Here is a 21,865-nt window from a genome sequence, read left to right on the forward strand (position 1 = left end):
GATTCTTTTGCTGTAAAGGAAACATTTAGCAGATATATACAAAAATTGGATACAGTTAGTCAAGGATGAAAATCGAATTTTGATTCTGTGATGGATTAACTCAGTAAAAAAATAATAATAAAACTGATTTATATATTAAAAGTCTGTATGCGTATATATATTAGCATATGTGTATAATTATATACACTGTATATGTATTTATATATGTAAAACTGTATTTCATATATATATACATGTATCTGCAAATATATATGTGTAGTAACAATATTATTAATATTAATAATAAGTATATAAATAATAATAATAATAATAATAATAATAATAATAATAACAACAACAATAATACAATTAGTAATGATAATACTAATAACTATAAAAATTTATAACAATACTATTATTATTAATAACAATATTGATTATCATAATACTAATATTATTAGTGATTGATAATATTAGTAATAATAATATAATAACAAATTATATATCAAACTTTATATTTATTCTATTTATATATTGAAAGTAATAATAATAATATTCTATTAATAGTAGTACAAATAATAATTAAGATCTAACAAGTTACATGTATCAAATCTCTTATTAAAACAATAATATTTATAATACAGATGTTAATAATAAAATTTAATAACAATACAATATTAATCATAAATAAAATTTTAATTTTTTTTACCATTAGTTATAATAATGATGATATTAATAATATTTATAATACTATTAATAATATTATATGATAATCATAACTCAAATGTACCAGATTTCATATAATATCATTAATGATACTGTTATTTAATATTATTATTAATATTAATATTTATATTGATAATGAAGATATTAATTTTAATACAACAACTATATTTTAAATTGTATTTTATATTATTAATTACATAATATAATATGATAGCCCTTAATGAATATTTATTATTTATAAATTATATATAATTTATAATACACATATAATAATAATAAATCCTGGAAGTTATAGTTATATATATAGATTCATTTTAAATTTACACTCAATTACTTTGTATTATATTTTACGTAATTAATTCAATTGTTTAAATTATATTTTATAATTCCAATTTAATATACATATACTTACATTTACATATACATCTTTATTTACAAACAATTATTCGTGAATCGTCGAGAATGGTCAAAAGGACAAATGCATTTATGTCAACTGTTCCAAAGTTTTCGAGACTCAACATCACGAACTTTACTTATCGTATTTACTTATCGTATCGAAGTCATATAAAGATTAAGTTTAAATTTAGTCGGAAATTCTCGGGTCATCACAGTACCTACCCGTTAAAGAAATTTCGTCCCGAAATTTGAGTGTGGTCGTCATGGCTAACAATAAAAATGTTTTCATGACGAATATGAGTCAATATTTAAAGTTTTATCACCATCAGGTGATTTGAATAAAACAACTCAATTATTTGAAGCGTACGAGTGAAATTATCACAAAAGATTGAAATATGAAAAGTAAAGATTCGTCGTAACTTTTGACAGAGTCAGGGTTGAATTTTGAAAGTAAGATGCATCATAACCTTTGACGTAGTCACGATTGAATTTAGAAAACAGGATGTGTCTTAACTTTTGACGTTGTTTTGGTTGAATTCCGGAATTCAAGGGATTTGGAGAAAATCTCCGAAATCTAAAAGATTTGATTCTTCGGCGAGTAAGGAAATTAAGATCTCTATAATTAACTACGGTGATCTGCATCGATTACTCTGTCTGATATTTCCGTTATAAATTAAACTCTTCCTTTCCATTATTCTCACCATTCCTATTCATACATCCAAAAGATTGTGAAAATGCTTAATCCAGTTCTAATCCTTGACATTTTCCTAATTATTATTTCTATCATTCTTCTTTTCAATTTTTCCACCAGAAATTCTGTTTACTTACTTTTACCTTGGGGTGATACTTTTCTTAGTTATACCGTGACTTTATATTGTTATTCGTATTAATATCCACGGTTTGTAGCCTCCGGATTGTGATTGAGCTTTATATCTTCTCTTACATTTTGGAGCTCTTTGCCTTTTTATTCTCTTCTCGACCTCTAGTAAAGCGAGTAATGGTCCAGAATTCGTAAGTATGGAGTTTCTAATGAACATCATGTTATAAACAAGAAAGAACGTATTAGCACGATTTGATTTGTCAATTTTCCAGAATCACTGAGAATTGAACTATCAAGAATATATTTTCTTGATATGTTCAGAAGTTAAGTAGAATGAAAGAGTTATGTAAGATGGCACGTGATGACGTTAGGATCTGTGAATCATCACGTCCCATTAGAAACTCAGCATGACTTAATGTAATATAATCACGTTGATCAAGTGTCATTATATTATACTAACTCATGCATCAGTTCCCAACATTACTTCAATAACATTCATATTTTAAGCTCGAAAGTTTACATAATATAGAAACTAACAGTTTCTATATGACGTAATATTGATAGCACGAAGAGATTAATGATTTCTGATAAGAATAGTTATAAAAATATTTTCAGAAATATGGAGGATATTTATAATGAAAGATACGATAATATCTCGGAATATCTAAGATCAGAGGATGATAGAAACTATTGTCTGCAAGGGCTTAAAGTAAGGAGCAAGATATTCACTAAATACTTTAGCAGACATTGAATCATTTGGATTCTTTGAAGTCAAACTTATTCTTTGTGATTTGTCCACGGCTTTCTTCATAGTTTCACATAATCTGCCTTTCGGTACTAAATTTTCTATTGAATATTTCCATTATAATGATACACAAGAAGCACGAAGAAGTATATAATTTCAGACGAGAATATTTATGAAAATATCCTCAGAAATATCGAAGATATTGATGATGATATTTTGGAATTTCTAAGTTCGATGGTTGATGGAGAAAGATTTTCCGCAAGATTTTAACATGACTTCGGAGCAATATATTCTCTAACAATTTCAACGGATCCAGATTTATCTGGATTCTTTGAATATAGGGTATGGTCCTGGTATTTGTCCTTGGTCTCTTTCATGGTTAACTCTATCCGTTTTCCAGTTCCAACGTTTCTGAGCTTTTCCAACATACTATTCTTTGTCATCAAACTTTCGATGGTTAAGGTCGTTTACGGTTGTCTATGGTTTCTGCTGCTTCATTCAGCTTTTTCAACATTCAGAGTATTGATTTGTGACTGAGTGCTTTTCAGAATTTCAGAATGAGAGATCATAATTCTAAGAGATAAGTGTCATACATATAATTGTTGATGTAGATATGCTGTGAGTTTTTAAAGTACTGATTGCTGATTCCTGGTAATTGTTATGGCAGTTCTCGTTACAAGATGCGGATGAGTACCTGACGAGACTTCAATAGATAAATATAGTGATTTGTCGGAGGGATTTAAACCACGGAGCAACGAGGTTGCTGGTACGTCTACTGATAATATGGTGGGATATAAAAGGTTCCCCAGTAACAATAAAAGAGCACGCATATATATCAAGATGTTAATAAGGTTGTTTCGAACGAAAAGTCGAAGTTGACTTGCTGGAGCTGTGACAAAATTTGCTACTTTGAAAAGAATCACCAAGTTATTTTGGGTAATAACAACGCCAAAGGAGCTATCACAGATACATGTTAAACGTTGACTCAGGTTCCGAGAGTTTTTCAGGTGCATAACTATATGCATCAATCTTGTGGTTGGTTCATCCTCTTGATTGAGGTGTTTTTAAGAATCATGAAAGGTTTGAACGCAGATTGTAATCGTCAAGATACAAATGAGTTTTAAGATAAAATCAAGTGGTAACTTGAAGAATTGCTTAGTTTCATATGTTATAATCAATATTTTAATTCATTTTAATTATCCATTGTCGATAGTCCACGGTTGACAGTCCAATAATTCATATATAGTTTAATATATAATATTCGAATTAATTAATACATGTCGTGACCCGTATACGTCTCAGACTCGATCACAACTCAAAGTATATATATTATTGTAGAATCAACCTCAACCCTGTATAGAGAACTCGATCATTACTGCATATAGAGTGTCTATGGTTGTTCTAAATAATATATATATATATATGCGTCGATATGATATGTCAAAACCTTGTATACGTGTCCCGATATTTAAAGTGCGTAAAAATAAATACCGAAATTAAATGACGATATATAAAATGCGTACAGTAAATAACAGAAATTAAATGACAATAAATAAAATTGCGATAATTAAATTACGATAAATAAACTGCGATAAATAAAATGTAAACAGTTAGCTAGGAACAGTTAACTAGGATTTTGTTAGCGTGAATTCTTAGCAAAATTTCTCATAGTTAATTTGTTTGTTTCTAATAAATTTTATTTTGTCCAATGTTTTCTTCATTATGCCACTTGTCGGATTCTGATAGGTCAAAATCCAAATATGAAATTGAATAAAAATGGTTATTCTGCGGTGAACGGATACGTATATCTATGGGTGTAAGTAGGATAGTAAATGACTGTTGAATCAGATTCGAAGGATGTACATTGTAACTTATTAATGTGAAATCTAAATATTCCTCGGGTATTACCTACCCGTTAAAATATTTTCATCATTAAAAGTTTGTACGAAAGAATTTTCAATTACAATCTTTATGAAAATATATATACATATATATTTTCTTCAGATGTAATTATGGATTTAATGAGTCAATATGATAATAGACTCATTTGATTTACCGTTAGAACAAGAATATATAATCTCTAAAACATTAGAGAATACATAATCGCCATGTCGAACGAAGATAAATGATGCAGAACGTCATGTAGAACGATGATTATACTCGAGGTACAGAATGAGATGTTGAGGCATGGATTGTTGATGGTACTGGTGCTGTTACTGATGGTACTGTTGGTGCCGGTGATGTTGCTGAAGCTAGTAGATTTTGCACTACATTCTCCAAATCGATTACTCGAGCGCGAAGTTCGTTGACTTCTTCTATTATTCCGGGATGATTGTCGATCGGAACGAGCGGATGAATAAGTTTTAGAATTTTAGATATAATATAATCGTGACGACATATCCTGGAAATAAGGATGAAAATGGTGTTTCGGCTTATTCACCGGTAAGTGTTTCAGGTTCTTCGCCAAGAGGTGAATTCGGCTGGTGGAAGGGATCGCCTTCTAAGCGTCTCCATTGATTAAGTCGGCTACGAACTCATCAGATGAATTGGGGATGGTTGATTGATTAATTCATTCTGGTGACACCGCTTTCGGAGTTTAGGTGAATATCCATGTCGGAATAGCTGTCGGAATAACTATCGGAATAGCTAACAGAATCTGAGGGACTCGAACTGGTTGAGGGATTCATCTCGTATGATCAGATGAAGGATTTTCGATAAGAAATAGATTATATGATGTAGATTAGTACCCTGCAATACATAATTTACATATGCATATATAATACTAAAATCCCATAAGTTACGGAGGAATCTACGTAAGCTGTCAGGCAAAGTCTACAGTAACGGATATGCTAAGATATGAATTAGCAGATACGCTAAGATACGAATTTTGTCTATACACTATTCATGCAATCATTGCAGTAAGATGTGTCTAGACTAGGAATGATGAGCAGGTAATATCCTAAGGATGATAAGCAGATGATTTCCGACAAAAATGGTAAGCAAAACTTTTGACATGCAAACACGGTCGAAGTCCAGACTCACTAATGCATCCTAACGACTATCAGTTAGACATACTAATGCAAGACCTGGTTCACTAAGACCACCGCTCTGATACCAACTGAAAGGACCCGTCCTAATCCATCCGGACGAAGTCCATAATGATTATAAACGATTCACAACAGTTGATTACATCGTGAGGTACTTGACCTCTATATGATACATTTTACAAACATTGCATTCGTTTTTGAAAAGACAATCTTTCATTACATCGAAAGTTGACGGCAGGCATACCATTTCATAATATATCTAACTATAATTGACTTATTAATAATCTTGAAGAATGCAACGACTCGAATGCAACGTCTTTGAAATATGTCATAAATGACTCCAAGTAATATCTCTAAGATGAGCAAATGCACAGCGGAAGATTTCTTTAATACCTGAGAATAATCATGCTTTAAAGTGTCAACCAAAAAGGTTGGTGAGTTCATTAGTTTAACATAAAGGATCATTTCATAATTTTAATAGACCACAAGATTTCATATTCCCAATTCTTATAAATAAACGTCCCATGCATAGAGACAAAAATATCATTCATATGGATTGAACACCTGGTAACCGACATTCACAATATACATAATAGAATATCCCCATCATTCCGGGATCCTCCTTCGGACATGATATAAATTTCGAAGTACTAAAGCATCCGGTACTTTGGATGGGGCTTGTTGGGCCCGATAGATCTATCTTTAGAGTTCGCGTCAATTAGGGTGTTTGTTCCCTAATTCTTAGATTACCAGACTATATAAAAAGGGGCATATTCGGTTTAATAATTCAACCATAGAATGTAGTTTCGATTACTTGTGTCTATTTCGTAAAACAATTATAAAAGCAGCGCATGTATTCTCAGTCCCAAAAATATATATATTGCAAAAGCATTTAAAAAGGGAGTAATGAAACTCACCTAATGTATTTTGTAGTAAAAATACATATAACGACAATGTTCAATTGTAGGGTTGGCCTCGGATTCACGAACCTATATTATTTGTATATAAATTAAAATGTATAATTGTAATCGAACAAGTTTATATATAATTTCTTAAATTATATATTATACTTATTTAGTTTGTGTATATATTTAAAATGTTTAATATCTATATATTTAGTTTTATTAATATATCTATATATATATGGTTAGTATTATGTAAAAGTATCATTTGTTTGTTATATATATAAGTATTTATTTAAATATTGTTATTATATTTGATATGTAGATATATAACTATTAATATAATTATGATATATGTATTAAGTATATTTTAGGTACAATAACAAAATGGTAGTATTTGATAATAATGATTTACTAATAATAATAACGATATTTGTTAAAATCGATACTTATGTTAATAATAATAATAGTAAAACTAATAATTACCAAAAAATGATATTAATACTGATATTAGTGAAAAATAATAATAATTTGTATGGTTTTTTTTTTTAAAATAACAATAATAATAATCCTAATTATAATCATAATAATAATAGTGATAATAATAATAATAATAATAATAATAATAATAATAATAATAATAATAATAATAATAATAATAATAAAAATAATAATAATAATAATAATAATAATAATAATAATAATAATAATAATAAAAATGATAATATTAATAATAATCATAACATTCTTAATAACTAACAATAATCATACTAACAATAATAATAATAATAATAATAATAATACATAATAATAACATTAATAATAATAATAGTAATAAAATAAATTGAAAACTACCTCAAAACGGATTTCTAAAAAACAATTTGCTCCAACCCGGGCTCGAACCCGAGACCACTCGCTACACATATACTGTCAAGACCATTGAACCAGTTTTGCATTTCTGTTATTACTCCCTCTCATATTTATATATCATTTATCCAACTGTGTTCTTAATTCATATCCTTCCTCCCAATCAAAATCGACCAGGATCCAAAAATCAAGTATCAAATTATTAACCAACGAGATTTAGGCCCATCCAAACGAATTATAAATAATGAATTGAGGTGAGTAGGGTTTACAGAAAAAGGAAAGAACAAAATAATAAAAAAAATCAAACTGTAACCGTTACTAACTCAATTCCAAATTTTGATTTCAAGATCGATTTACCTCATACTTGCAACATGAAATATGTTTTAATTCAGTAATAGAATCTTTACAGATCGTCAATTTTTCCAATAACTCAAAGACAACTTCGAATTTTACAAATCAAAGATCGTTTGACTTTTTACATCGACACTTTGACTCCAAAATTCAAGTTCAATAAAGAAATTTGGCAAATGAAACTTTCCAGATTGTTTAACCGAAGTATTTCTAACAATACTACATTTAAAGATTTTGAAATTCGTTACAAAATCGAGTTGTTTGAAAAATGGAGATAATAACAGGGTAACCATCGGGTTCTTTATTTTTCTGTTTAAATTTGATAAGATAAAAGATGTAAAGGGTTTTTGGGATTGATAAATGATAATGTAAGGTTGATTCATATCATTTACAACTGGAATCGGTTATTTTGTAGCTCTAACAATTTGACAGAGATTATTCTCCAGTACACAATTATATAAATAAAATATAAAAGGGAAATCAATTGGTATCTGATTTTTTTTGGATTCATTTGCTGTAAAGGAAACATTTAGCAGATATATACAAAAATTGGATACAGTTAGTCAAGGATGAAAATCGAATTTTGATTCTGTGATGGATTAACTCAGTAAAAAAATAATAATAAAACTGATTTATATATTAAAAGTCTGTATGCGTATATATATTAGCATATGTGTATAATTATATACACTGTATATGTATTTATATATGTAAAACTGTATTTCGTATATATATACATGTATCTGCAAATATATATGTGTAGTAACAATATTATTAATATTAATAATAAGTATATAAATAATAATAATAATAATAATAATAATAATAATAATAATAATAATAATAATAATAATAATAATAATAATAATAATAATAATAATAATAATAATAATAATAATAATAATAATAATAATAATAATAATAATAACAATAATACAATTAGTAATGATAATACTAATAACTATAAAAATTTATAACAATAATATTATTATTAATAACAATATTGATTATCATAATACTAATATTATTAGTGATTGATAATATTAGTAATAATAATATAATAACAAATTATATATCAAACTTTATATTTATTCTATTTATATATTGAAAGTAATAATAATAATATTCTATTAATAGTAGTACAAATAATAATTAAGATCTAACAAGTTACATGTATCAAATCTCTTATTAAAACAATAATATTTATAATACAGATGTTAATAATAAAATTTAATAACAATACAATATTAATCATAAATAAAATTTTAATTTTTTTAACCATTAGTTATAATAATGATGATATTAATAATATTTATAATACTATTAATAATATTATATGATAATCATAACTCAAATGTACCAGATTTCATATAATATCATTAATGATACTGTTATTTAATATTATTATTAATATTAATATTTATATTGATAATGAAGATATTAATTTTAATACAATAACTATATTTTAAATTGTATTTTATATTATTAATTACATAATATAATATGATAGCCCTTAATGAATATTTATTATTTATAAATTATATATAATTTATAATACACATATAATAATAATAAATCCTGGAAGTTATAGTTATACATATAGATTCATTTTAAATTTACACTCAATTACTTTGTATTCTATTTTACGTAATTAATTCAATTGTTTAAATTATATTTTATAATTCCAATTTAATATACATATACTTACATTTACATATACATATTTATTTACAAACAATTGTTCGTGAATCGTCGAGAATGGTCAAAAGGACAAATGCATTTATGTCAACTGTTCCAAAGTTTTCGAGACTCAACATCACGAACTTTACTTATCGTATTTACTTATCGTATCGAAGTCATATAAAGATTAAGTTTAAATTTAGTCGGAAATTCTCGGGTCATCACACAATTGAAGCACGCCGTGCCATCACCCTTTGGCCCCCCAACATTCTCAAGACTTGTGACCTCTCACGCCAGAATTGTAACACCTAGACGTACTAGAATCCGATATACCCGTCCGTATAGCACCCGTGCTCACACTTGCACTCTTAGTCCTCTTACTTGGAGCACCATACGAAACAACCCTTCTCTTACTTGAAGGTTCACCAACTATCAATTGCGAATGCGATTCGAAACCCCTAGCCACGGCGAATAACTCCGCGAACGAGTTCACCTGACCAAGGCTAATCTCCGCAAGTCATCATTCAAAGTTCGATAGAAATCTCCCATCAACAGACTATCTTTTACGTTATACTCCAGGCAAAAAAGAGCCTTCGCCATAAAGGTCGTCTTGAGAGTATTCAAATCCACAGAACCTTGTTGCAAATTTCGCAACTCATCACGCAAATCTGACAAATCGGCTTGCGTCCGGAACTCCTCGAAGAATTCCTTCTTAAAATCGTCCCATGGTATCCCCATAAACGATTCACCGCCAACAATATCAATCTTACCATCTAACCAATCCTTCGTCCTACCCCGCAACAAACTAGTAGCGAGTCTTGTCCTCTTCTCGGGAGGGCATTCAATTGTGCGAAAACACCCTTCGACATCCGAGATCCATGTTGTGCTTACCAAAGGATCCGGTTTCCCGTCATACATCGGGGGTTTAGTCCTCATGAAGCTCTTATGACAACGCTCCATTTCACCACTACATCGAAATTCGGAATACTTCATGTCCATTTCTTCGCGTAACGCTCCCAATTGCTCCACAACGGCGGCCGCAACTCTGGTTTAACTCATCGTTACTCGTCTTGATCCCGTTTCTCTTCATCATTCTAAAGAATGCAAAACGATTAGCCCACGAACGTATAAAATCACACACGCAACGTAGCCCCATCTTGCTCAATGATAGTCTTACATCACTTGTTAGACATGATTTGCACTCGTATTAATGGTAACTATTCATTAATACGCGAACACTGAAATGTCCCGTTCTTATTGATTAAAAACGTTCCATATTAATTGATTTCGTTGCGAGGTTTTGACCTCTATATGAGACGTTTTTCAAAGACTGCATTCATTTTAAAACAAACCATAACCTTTATTTCATCAATAAAGGTTTAAAAAGCTTTACGTAGATTATCAAATAATGATAATCTAAAATATCCTGTTTACACACGACCATTACATAATGGTTTACAATACAAATATGTTACAACAAAATAAGTTTCTTGAATGCAGTTTTTACACAATATCATACAAACATGGACTCCAAATCTCGTCCTTATTTAAGTATGCGACAGCGGAAGCTCTTAATAATCACCTGAGAATAAACATGCTTAAAACGTCAACAAAAATGTTGGTGAGTTATAGGTTTAACCTATATATATCAAATCATAATAATAGACCACAAGATTTCATATTTCAATACACATCCCATACATAGAGATAAAAGTCATTCATATGGTGAACACCTGGTAACCGACATTAACAAGATGCATATATAAGAATATCCCCATCATTCCGGGACACCCTTCGGATATGATATAAATTTCGAAGTACTAAAGCATCCGGTACTTTGGATGGGGCTTGTTGGGCCCGATAGATCTATCTTTAGGATTCACGTCAATTAGGGTGTTTGTTCCCTAATTCTTAGATTACCAGACTTAATAAAAAGGGGCATATTCGATTTCGATAATTCAACCATAGAATGTAGTTTCACGTACTTGTGTCTATTTTGTAAAACATTTATAAAACCTGCATGTATTCTCATCCCAAAAATATTAGATTTTAAAAGTGGGACTATAACTCACTTTCACAGATTTTTACTTCGTCGAGAAGTAAGACTTGGCCACTGGTTGATTCACGAACCTATAACAATATATACATATATATCAAAGTATGTTCAAAATATATTTACAACACTTTTAATATATTTTGATGTTTTAAGTTTATTAAGTCAGCTGTCCTCGTTAGTAACCTACAACTAGTTGTCCACAGTTAGATGTACAGAAATAAATCGATAAATATTATCTTGAATCAATCCACGACCCAGTGTATACGTATCTCAGTATTGATCACAACTCAAACTATATATATTTTGGAATCAACCTCAACCCTGTATAGCTAACTCCAACATTCACATATAGAGTGTCTATGGTTGTTCCGAAATATATATAGATGTGTCGACATGATAGGTCGAAACATTGTATACGTGTCTATGGTATCTCAAGATTACATAATATACAATACAAGTTGATTAAGTTATGGTTGGAATAGATTTGTTACCAATTTTCACGTAGCTAAAATGAGAAAAATTATCCAATCTTGTTTTACCCATAACTTCTTCATTTTAAATCCGTTTTGAGTGAATCAAATTGCTATGGTTTCATATTGAACTCTATTTTATGAATCTAAACAGAAAAAGTATAGGTTTATAGTCAGAAAAATAAGTTACAAGTCGTTTTTGTAAAGGTAGTCATTTCAGTCGAAAGAACGACGTCTAGATGACCATTTTAGAAAACATACTTTCACTTTGAGTTTAACCATAATTTTTGGATATAGTTTCATGATCATAATAAAAATCATTTTCTCAGAATCACAACTTTTAAATCAAAGTTTATCATAGTTTTTAATTAACTAACCCAAAACAGCCCGCGGTGTTACTACGACGGCGTAAATTCGGTTTTACGGTGTTTTTCGTGTTTCCAGGTTTTAAATCATTAAGTTAGCATATCATATAGATATAGAACATGTTTTTAGTTGATTTTAAAAGTCAAGTTAGAAGGATTAACTTTTGTTTGCGAACAAGTTTAGAATTAACTAAACTATGTTCTAGTGATTACAAGTTTAAACCTTCGAATAAGATAGCTTTATATATATGAATCGAATGATGTTATGAACATCATTACTACCTTAAGTTCCTTGGATAAACCTACTGTAAAAGAGAAAAATGGATCTAGCTTCAATGGATCCTTGGATGGCTCGAAGTTCTTGAAGCAGAATCATGACACGAAAACAAGTTCAAGTAAGATCATCACTTGAAATAAGATTGTTATAGTTATAGAAATTGAACCAAAGTTTGAATATGATTATTACTTTGTATTAGAATGATAACCTACTGTAAGAAACAAAAATTTCTTGAGGTTGGATGATCACCTTACAAGATTGGAAGTGAGCTAGCAAACTTGAAAGTATTCTTGATTTTATGTAACTAGAACTTGTAGAATATATGAAGAACACTTAGAACTTGAAGATAGAACTTGAGAGAGATTAATTAGATGAAGAAAATTGAAGAATGAAAGTGTTTGTAGGTGTTTTTGGTCGTTGGTGTATGGATTAGATATAAAGGATATGTAATTTTGTTTTCATGTAAATAAGCCATGAATGATTACTCATATTTTTGTAATTTTTCGAGATATTTCATGCTAGTTGTCAAATGATGGTTCCCACATGTGTTAGGTGACTCACATGGGCTGCTAAGAGCTGATTATTGGAGTGTATATATGTTGAGTCCCCAAAATAATTAAGGATTTAATTATGACAAAACAATATTTATTTGCACTAAAGTGTTATGTGCAGCCAGCACAAGTTTGTTTATGTATAGTCGGCTAATATAGCTGTGTCGAGTGTTTAGTATGCTGCCTAGTCTATCAGCACAAGGTAGAAATGTATTCTTCGAATCAGCACAGGATGTGTACCCAGCAAATCAAGAATATCAAGTGACTCAGCATATGAAGGACCAGTAAGTCTGGATATCAGCATACAACACAAGACAGCCATGCTCCATTACAAGCATGGTAGTTTCCCAGAGTGGTCTACATCAACGCACTATTCAATAGAAGTCGAAGACAAAGTTGAACAGAAAAGGACAGGAGTCGGCGGCTGACAAGTGACCTTACAAGACCACGTGGGAATGCAGAAGTGGAACGCATGTGCAGACATGTGTTATACTTTATTCATACCTAGGGAACATAACATTCCATTTGTTTAAATCAAATGGTAGTGCCAAACCGAATTGGTGTGTTCCTGCAAATAGCTACCTAAGAGAAAAGAAGGAGAGCACGCCTTCTGACACAATTGTCCCCACAAGTACAAGGCATCCAATGTACTAGTGGACAATAGATTAATTACACGGTTAATAGAACTACTATATATATTGTTGTATCCACTATTGTAAAAACTAGTGGTGTGGGTTTATCTGTTAGAGTCCAAACCGTGTAATAGCTCTAGTTTATCTCTTAGCTATAATCTAGGTAATCTGTATCAACCAACTATCATTTCCGCCAAGGATAGTTGTGATTCTTTCTGATTTAATCAATAAAGAATAACCGTTGAAAATTACCTGTGACTCTATCTTATTTACTACAGAATACTAAACGTGTTTAACTGACTAGTTAATTAAGAAACGAATTGTATTCACCCCCCCCCCCCCCTCTACAATACTCCTGTTGTTATTAAGGGACCAACAATATACCAATAGTACATACATCTAAAAGCTGTGTATTGCACGAGTACGAATACGGGTGCATACGAGTAGAATTGTTGATGAAACTGAACGAGGATGTAATTGTAAGCATTTTTGTTAAGTAGAAGTATTTTGATAAGTGTATTGAAGTCTTTCAAAAGTGTATAAATATATATTAAAACACTACATGTATATACATTTTAACTGAGTCGTTAAGTCATCGTTAGTCGTTACATGTAAGTGTTGTTTTGAAACCTTTAGGTTAACGATCTTGTTAAATGTTGTTAACCCAATGTTTATAATATCAAATGAGATTTTAAATTATTATATTATCATGATATTATCATGTATGAATATCTCTTAATATGATATATATACATTAAATATCTTTACAACGATAATCGTTATATATATGTCACGTTTAAAAATCATTAAGTTAGTAGTCTTGTTTTTACTTATGTAGTTCATTGTTAATATACTTAATGATATGTTTACTTATCATAGTATCATGTTAACTATATATATATCCATATATATGTCATCATATAGTTTTTACAAGTTTTAACGTTCGTGAATCACCGGTCAACTTGGGTGGTCAATTGTCTATATGAAACATATTTCAATTAATCAAGTCTTAACAAGTTTGATTGCTTAACATGTTGGAAACATTTAATCATGTAAATATTAATCTCAATTAATATATATAAACATGGAAAAGTTCGGGTCACTACAGTACCTACCCGTTAAATAAATTTCGTCCCGAAATTTTAAGCTGTTGAAGGTGTTGACGAATCTTCTGGAAATAGATGCGGGTATTTCTTCTTCATCTGATCTTCACGCTCCTAGGTGAACTCGGGTCCTCTACGAGCATTCCATTGAACCTTAACAATTGGTATCTTGTTTTGCTTAAGTCTTTTAACCTCACGATCCATTATTTCGACGGGTTCTTCGATGAATTGAAGTTTTTCGTTGATTTGGATTTCATCTAACGGAATAGTGAGATCTTCTTTAGCAAAACATTTCTTCAAATTCGAGATGTGGAAAGTGTTATGTACCGCCGCGAGTTGTTGAGGTAACTCAAGTCGGTAAGCTACTGGTCTGACACGATCAATAATCTTGAATGGTCCAATATACCTTGGATTTAATTTCCCTCGTTTACCAAATCGAACAACGCCTTTCCAAGGTGCAACTTTAAGCATGACCATCTCTCCAATTTCAAATTCTATATCTTTTCTTTTAATGTCAGCGTAGCTCTTTTGTCGACTTTGGGTGGTTTTCAACCGTTGTTGAATTTGGATGATCTTCTCGGTAGTTTCTTGTATAATCTCCGGACCCGTAATCTGTCTATCCCCCACTTCACTCCAACAAATCGGAGACCTGCACTTTCTACCATAAAGTGCTTCAAACGGCGCCATCTCAATGCTTTAATGGTAGCTGTTGTTGTAGGAAAATTCTGCTAACGGTAGATGTCGATCCCAACTGTTTCCGAAATCAATAACACATGCTCGTAGCATGTCTTCAAGCGTTTGTATCGTCCTTTCGCTCTGCCCATCAGTTTGTGGATGATAGGCAGTACTCATGTCTAGACGAGTTCCTAATGCTTGCTGTAATGTCTGCCAGAATCTTGAAATAAATCTGCCATCCCTATCTGAGATAATAGAGATTGGTATTCCATGTCTGGAGAGGACTTCCTTCAAATACAGTCGTGCTAACTTCTCCATCTTGTCATCTTCTCTTATTGGTAGGAAGTGTGCTGATTTGGTGAGACGATCAACTATTACCCAAATAGTATCAAAACCACTTGCAGTCCTTGGCAATTTAGTGATGAAATCCATGGTAATGTTTTCCCATTTCCATTCCGGGATTTCGGGTTGTTGAAGTAGACCTGATGGTTTCTGATGCTCAGCTTTGACCTTAGAACACGTCAAACATTCTCCTACGTATTTAGCAACATCAGCTTTCATAACCGGCCACCAAAAATGTTTCTTGAGATCCTTGTACATCTTCCCCGTTCCAGGATGTATTGAGTATCTGGTTTTATGAGCTTCTCTAAGTACCATTTCTCTCATATCTCCAAATTTTGGTACCCAAATCCTTTCAGCCCTATACCGGGTTCCGTCTTCCCGAATATTAAGATGCTTCTTCGATCCTTTGGGTATTTCATCCTTTAAATTTCCCTCTTTTAAAACTCCTTGTTGCGCCTCCTTTATTTGAGTAGTAAGGTTATTATGAATCATTATATTCATAGATTTTACTCGAATGGGTTCTCTGTCCTTCCTGCTCAAGGCATCGGCTACCACATTTGCCTTCCCCGGGTGGTAACGAATCTCAAAGTCGTAATTATTCAATAATTCAATCCACCTACGCTGCCTCATATTCAGTTGTTTCTGATTAAATATGTGTTGAAGACTTTTGTGGTCGGTATATATAATACTTTTGACCCCATATAAGTAGTGCCTCCAAGTCTTTAATGCAAAAACAACCGCGCCTAATTCCAAATCATGCGTCGTATAATTTTGTTCGTGAATCTTCAATTGTCTAGACGCATAAGCAATCACCTTCGTTCGTTGCATTAATACACAACCGAGACCTTGCTTTGATGCGTCACAATAAATCACAAAATCATCATTCCCTTCAGGCAATGACAATATAGGTGCCGTAGTTAGCTTTTTCTTTAATAACTGAAACGCTTTATCTTGTTCATCATTCCATTCAAATTTCTTCCCTTTATGCGTTAATGCAGTCAAGGGTTTTGCTATTCTGGAAAAGTCTTGGATGAACCTTCTGTAGTAACCAGCTAGTCCTAAAAACTGGCGTATGTGTTTCGGAGTTTTCGGGGTTTCCCACTTTTCAACAGTTTCTATCTTTGCCGGATCCACCTTAATACCTTCTTTGTTCACTATGTGACCGAGGAATTGAACTTCTTCCAACCAAAATGCACACTTTGAAAACTTAGCGTACAATTCTTCCTTCCTCAATACTTCTAACACCTTTCTCAAATGTTCACCGTGTTCTTGGTCATTCTTTGAGTAAATAAGTATGTCATCAATGAAAACAATGACAAACTTGTCAAGGTATGGTCCACACACTCAGTTCATAAGGTCCATGAACACAGCTGGTGCATTAGTTAAACCAAACGGCATGACCATAAACTCGTAATGACCGTAACGTGTTCTGAAAGCAGTCTTTAGAATATCATCTTCTTTCACCCGCATTTGATGATACCCGGAACGTAAGTCAATCTTTGAATAAACAGACGAGCCTTGTAGTTGATCAAATAAGTCGTCGATTCTCGGTAGTGGGTAGCGGTTCTTGATGGTAAGTTTGTTCAACTCTCGGTAGTCGATACACAACCTGAATGTACCATCTTTCTTCTTGACAAACAAAACAGGAGCTCCCCACGATGATGTGCTTGGTCGAATGAAACCACGCTCTAAAAGGTCTTGTAATTGGCTTTGCAGCTCCTGGTGCAGCTCCTGGTACAAGATCTATTTGAAATTCAACGGATCGATGTGGGGGTAATCCCGGTAATTCTTTCGGAAATACATCGGGAAATTCTTTTGCAATGGGAACATCATTGATGCTCTTTTCTTCAGTTTGTACTTTCTCGACGTGTGCTAGAACAGCATAGCAACCTTTTCTTATTAGTTTTTGTGCCTTCAAATTACTAATAAGATGTAGCTTCGTGTTGCCCTTTTCTCCGTACACCATTAAAGGTTTTCTTTTTTCTCGTATAATGCGAATTGCATTTTTGTAACAAACGATCTCTGCTTTCAGTTCTTTCAACCAGTCCATACCGATTATCACATCAAAACTCCCTAACTCTACTGGTATCAAATCAATCTTAAATGTTTCGCTAACCAGTTTAATTTCTCGATTCCGACATATATTATCTGCTGAAATTAATTTACCATTTGCTAATTCGAGTAAAAATTTACTATCCAAAGGCGTCAATGGACAACTTAATTTAGCACAAAATCTCTACTCATATAGCTTCTATCCGCACCCGAATCAAATAAAACGTAAGCAGATTTATTGTCAATAAGAAACGTACCCGTAACAAGCTCCGGGTCTTCCTGTGCCTCTGCCGCATTAATATTGAAAACTCTTCCGCAGCCTTGTCCATTCGTGTTCTCCTGGTTCGGGCAATTTCTAATAATGTGGCCCGGTTTTCCACATTTATAACAAACTACATTGGCATAACTTGCTCCGACACTACTTGCTCCGCCATTACTCGTTCCGACACCATTTGTTCCTTTCGTTCTGTTAACCCCTGGTCCGTAGACATCACACTTCGCCGCGCTATGACCATTTCTTTTACACTTGTTGCAAAATTTGGTGCAGAACCCCGAGTGATACTTTTCACACCTTTGGCATAGCTGGTTCTGATTGTTGTTGTTGTTGCGGTTATTATTGTTGTTAAGATGATTGTTGTGGTTGCTGCTGTTGTTGTTGTTGTTGTTGTTGTTGTTGTTGTTGTTGGGCCGTTTGTTGTAGTTGCGATTGATGTTGCGATTGTTAGGATAGTTGTTGCGATTATTGTTATAATTGCTGTTGTTGTTGTATTGGTGATTCTTATCACCGTTTTCCTCCCACTTTCTTTTGACTTGCTTCACATTGGCCTCTTCAGCAGTCTGTTCTTTAATTCTTTCTTCAATCTGGTTCACTAGTTTGTGAGCCATTCTACATGCCTGTTGTATGGAGGCGGGCTCGTGTGAACTTATATCTTCTTGGATTCTTTCCGGTAATCCTTTCACAAACGCGTCGATCTTCTCTTCCTCATCTTCGAATGCTCCCGGACACAATAGGCACAATTCTGTGAATCGTCTTTCGTACGTGGTAATATAAAATCCTTGGGTTCGTAACCCTCTAAGTTCTGTCTTGAGCTTATTGACCTCGGTTCTGGGATGGTACTTCTCGTTCATCAAGTGCTTGAATGCTGACCACGGTAGTGCGTACGCATCGTCTTGTCCCACTTGCTCTAGATAGGTATTCCACCATGTTAACGCAGAACCTGTGAAGGTATGCGTAGCGTACTTCACTTTGTCCTCTTCAGTACATTTACTTATGGCAAACACCGATTCAACCTTCTCGGTCCACCGTTTCAATCCGATCGGTCCTTCGGTTCCATCAAATTCCAAAGGTTTGCAGGCAGTGAATTCTGTGTAGGTGCATCCTACACGATTTCCTGTACTGCTAGATCCAAGGTTATTGTTGGTATGTAGCGCAGCCTGTACTGCGGCTATGTTTGAAGCTAGAAAAGTACGGAATTCCTCTTCATTCATATTCACGGTGTGTCGAGTAGTCGGTGCCATTTCCTTCAAAATAGTTAAATGGAACAAGTTAATCATACAGAATATTAAGAGTAGTTAATAGTATTTCGTAGCATAATATGAACTCATTTATAAAAGCTTTTTCTTCATATTAGCGTTTTATAAGTTTAAATTCGGGTAGTACCTACCCGTTAAGTTCATACTTAGTAGCTAATATACAATTCAATTACTACAATTCTATATGAAAAACTGATTATAATAATATTTCACGTTCAAACTTTTACACAATATTTTACAAACTTACAATACCGCTTATTTTACATATAGCATGAAATATAGCACACAATAAATTTGATACAAGATGGTTGTGAAGATAATTCTAGCTAGTACACAAGTCGTTCAGCAAAGGCAATAAAGACACGTAATTCATACGTCCAAAAACAAGTCATGTATTCTGGTTTTACTAGGATTACTTCCCATCCTTGGTCTTGTGGAACATAACCGTTATGGCCGTTGATAAGACAGCGTGTTGTAACGTCGTCAAAGGGACGAGGGTTACGTAATGTCCAACAGTCCCGTAACAATCTAAAAACCTCATTTCTTACCCCAATTACCGACTCCGTCAATTGTGGGAACATTTTGTTTAATAGTTGTAGCCCGATGTTCTTGTTCTCACTTTGGTGAGAAGCGAACATTACTAATCCGTAAGCATAACATGCTTCTTTATGTTGCATGTTAGCCACTTTTTCTAAATCACGAAGTCCAATATTCGGATATATTGAGTCAAAATAATTTCTTAACCCATTGTGTAAAATAGCATTTGGGTTCCCCGCAATATATGCGTCAAAGTAAACACATCGTAACTTCTGGATTTCCCAATGTGATATCCCCCATCTTTCGAACGAAAGCCTTTTATAAACCAAGGCATTCTTGGAACGTTCTTCAAATGTCTTACAAACTGATCTCGCCTTAAATAGTTGTGCCGAAGAATTCTGACCGACTCTAGACAAGATTTCATCAATCATGTCTCCGGGTAGGTCTCTTAAAATATTGGGTTGTCTATCCATTTTGTGTTTTTATACTGTAAAATAGACAAGAGTTAGATTCATAAAAAAAATACTTATTAATACAAGCAATTTTTACATATATCTTAAAGCATAAGCACACTATATTACATATATTACACCACACGAATACAACTATCTTATTCCGACTCGCTTGTTTCTTCTTCTTTGGTTTTGGTTCGTTTTGCCAAGTTTCTAGGGATATATGATGTTCCCCTAATACGAGCCGTCGTTTTCCACATTGGTTTAGAAAAACCTGGTGGTTTAGAGGTTCCCGGGTCATTGTTACAACTTAAGGACTTCGGGGGTTGACGATACATATAAAGTTCATCGGGGTTGGAATTAGATTTCTCTATTTTTATGCCCTTTCCCTTATTATTTTCTTTTGCCTTTTTAAATTCAGTTGGGGTAATTTCTATAACATCATCGGAATTCTCGTCGGAATCCGATTCATCGGAGAATTGGTAATCCTCCCAATATTTTGCTTCCTTGGCGGAAACACCATTGACCATAATTAACCTTGGTCGGTTGGTTGAGGATTTTCTTTTACTTAACCGTTTTATTATTTCTCCCACCGGTTCTATTTCTTCATCCGGTTCCGATTCTTCTTCCGGTTCCGATTCTTCTTCCGGTTCCGACTCTTCTTCCGGTTCCTCTTCGGGAACTTGTGAATCAGTCCACGAATCATTCCAATTTACATTTGACACTTCATTATTATTAGGTGAGTCAATGGGACTTGTTCTAGAGGTAGCCATCTATCACATAATATCAAACGCGTTAAGAGATTAATATATCACATAATATTCACATGTTAAAAATATATAGTTTCCAACAAAATTCGTTAAGCAATCATTTTTCAAGTAAACACGGTCGAAGTCCAGACTCACTAATGCATCCTAACAAACTCGATAAGACACACTAATGCAAAATTCTGGTTCTCTAAGACCAACGCTCGGATACCAACTGAAATGTCCCGTTCTTATTGATTAAAAACGTTCCAGATTAATTGATTTCGTTGCGAGGTTTTGACCTCTATATGAGACGTTTTTCAAAGACTGCATTCATTTTAAAACAAACCATAACCTTTATTTCATCAATAAAGGTTTAAAAACCTTTACGTAGATTATCAAATAATGATAATCTAAAATATCCTGTTTACACACGACCATTACATAATGGTTTACAATACAAATATGTTACAACAAAATAAGTTTCTTGAATGCAGTTTTTACACAATATCATACAAACATGGACTCCAAATCTCGTCCTTATTTAAGTATGCGACAGCG

This window comes from Rutidosis leptorrhynchoides, chromosome 4 (genome assembly GCF_046630445.1).
Source record: "Rutidosis leptorrhynchoides isolate AG116_Rl617_1_P2 chromosome 4, CSIRO_AGI_Rlap_v1, whole genome shotgun sequence".
In the NCBI taxonomy this organism is placed as follows: domain Eukaryota; kingdom Viridiplantae; phylum Streptophyta; class Magnoliopsida; order Asterales; family Asteraceae; genus Rutidosis; species Rutidosis leptorrhynchoides.